Source organism: Sinocyclocheilus rhinocerous, unplaced genomic scaffold (genome assembly GCF_001515625.1).
Source record: "Sinocyclocheilus rhinocerous isolate Xijiao unplaced genomic scaffold, SAMN03320098_v1.1 scaffold586, whole genome shotgun sequence".
Taxonomy (NCBI): domain Eukaryota; kingdom Metazoa; phylum Chordata; class Actinopteri; order Cypriniformes; family Cyprinidae; genus Sinocyclocheilus; species Sinocyclocheilus rhinocerous.
The window spans coordinates 207,758-210,239 of NW_015631803.1; the positions used below are offsets into that span (position 1 = coordinate 207,758).

Sequence of the window (2,482 nt, forward strand, 5' to 3'; positions counted from 1 at the left end):
TTTTCTTAAATATATACATGCATGGGTGTGTATTTATATATACATAATAAATGTGCACAGTACACACACATATTATGTGAAGAAAATCTTTTATTTTGGATGCGATTAATCGCGATTAATCATTTGGCAGCACACATAAATATATATATATATATATATATATATATGTAATAGCATATAAATAATACTAAAATAACACTGGTGTTAGCATGAACGGAAGCTGCAGATTTGCCTGGTCAGCTGTTTGTCCCTGTACAAGCTTAACTACAGCAAATCTGAAGGAATCTCATTAAAGCACTACTGAAGTCTAAACTCGTCGTCACACAACAAACAACACACTGAACTGAATTAAAGTACAGCGCAATCCCAACACTATACACATCGCATTCAACAAAAAAGTACAGAGAGCTGCAGGAAAAGTGTGCCAATTGCTTTTTTGGAATTTTTTTGTTGTTGCTACATTTGTCAGATAATTTGATGCTATGAAACTATAAAAGCAAACTGGCAATAACAATAAATACAGTTGAAATACAATTTCAGTTTTGTAACAGAACAAGGGGTTTGATTCCTAGGGAACTCATAAAATATACCTTCAATCTGTAAGTTGCTTTGGATAAATGCATCTGCCAAATGCATTAAATGTAAATGCAAAATACAATGACAAATAATGCAATGTGAGTTTAAAAGTTTTGTCTTAACATTGAAACACTACTTTAACATTTTTATGTATTTTTTATTTTTATATTTTCATTTTTATGTCGATACAGTTTTTGTTAATTTCATTTCAGTTTTAGTTTTTTTTTATTTTGTATTTTTTAATTTTATTTAAATTTTTAGCAATTTTATTGTGCGTTTGTCAGTTTTATTATTTATTATTTTTTAAAATATGTCAATACCATTTTTGTTCATTTTATTTCAGTTTTAATTTTAGTTTCATTTTCATTTTAGTTAAAGTTTTAGCAATTTTGTTGCGCGTTTTTGTCATTTTTATTCATTTATTTTCAAATACGTCTATATAATTTTTTATTCATGAGAAACTGAAAATCAGAAATGTCACTTTGACAGCTGAAATATAAGTTTTTTTTAAATATTTTATTTCATTTCAAGTAATGAAATTTTTTCTGGTTTTAGTTTTAATTTATTTGTGGAGAACAATATAACAGGGCTATTATAATGAACTAAGACAAGTAATTTCCTGATCTAATTACCAGGCACCTGACTCAGTAAAACCTACAGTTTGTTATTGAAAGGATAATGCTAACGGTCAATGTTTTGCTACGCAAAGTAGCTGTAGTACGCTTAAGTTCTTTAAAGGTTTTGCTTCAAAAGGCCAAGCAGCTGTTGTTGATTGGCTTTAATTAGTCTGCATTAGGCTGGATGCTAATCTAAGCCACATGAAGGTGAGAGTAAGCTAAGCTTATTCTAATGTCAGAAACATGCACTAACACACGTGCAACCTGTCTGACCCCTGACCCTGAGCACAAACACGCTCTTGAATGCATACGCACAATTAATGCTGCATGCTTCTGCAGGCATGATTCTTCTAATCCGACTGCTTTTACCATGATTCGCCTGGTACTTGTAGTGTTGAAAGTCATGAATGGGTTAGAGTGCCTCTTTTAAGTCCTTATGTAAACATGCTAAAGTCATGCAGTCATCTGATCATAAATAGCTGAACTCCTAGACTTAAATATTTTAAAATATTATAATACATTAAATATTAATGGAAAACTACTTCTATAAAATGTATTTTATTGCTTAACTTACTCATTTAGCACTGGGAAACCCCGATTTAAAGAAGCAGTTTAACTAAAAATGTAATTTCTGTCATTTACCTTTATGTTGTTCCAAACTCAACATATATATGGTGCTATTTCTTCTGTGGAACACAATAGGAACATTATTTGAACGTTCACACAGATCTTTTCAAATGCAATAATGGTTCACAGTGATAGTCCAGACTTGTGCACCAAGTCTTCTAAAGGTTTATGTGAGAAACAGATTGAAATACAACTTTTAAATGTCATTCACCCTTCCGCTAATTCACTAATGACAAGCAAACACAAATTTCAGAAGATCAGTGAAGGGAAATGTTATCAGTGAACTTCAATTTTGGTACATTTCTTACACAAAGCGATCAAGCATAACTAGGACTTCAGAAGACTTGGATTTTGGAGCATGAGTCTGATTTTTGGGTGAACTATCCCTTTAAATTAAAGAAATTAATCAAACCTTCTTGCATTTTTATAAATAAAGGTTGTTTATTGGCACTAATGTTTCCATGAAGAACCTTTAACATCTACAGAATCTTTCCATTAAACAAAAGGTTCCTTTTAGTGGAAAAAGTTAAAATGTTCTTCACACCAAGATAAAAATGGTTTAAGAACTGTTCTATGGTTGGTTCTTTGTGGAACCCAAATATGGTTCAATTGCATATGCTGGAACCTTTATTTTTATGAGCGTATTGTACATATTAGATATT

At 30.8% G+C, this 2,482-nt stretch overlaps 1 long non-coding RNA gene across 1 annotated transcript in view; it reads left to right on the forward strand.

Annotated features, from left to right (window-relative positions):
- The window catches only part of LOC107742000 (uncharacterized), a 21,134-nt gene extending 19,046 nt beyond the window's left edge, over positions 1 to 2,088 (forward strand). Inside the window, exon 3 of the long non-coding RNA XR_001640263.1 lies at positions 2,077 to 2,088. This is a non-coding gene — a long non-coding RNA (uncharacterized LOC107742000). The remainder of the gene's footprint in view (positions 1 to 2,076) is intronic.
- The last annotated feature ends 394 nt before the right edge of the window (positions 2,089 to 2,482 follow it).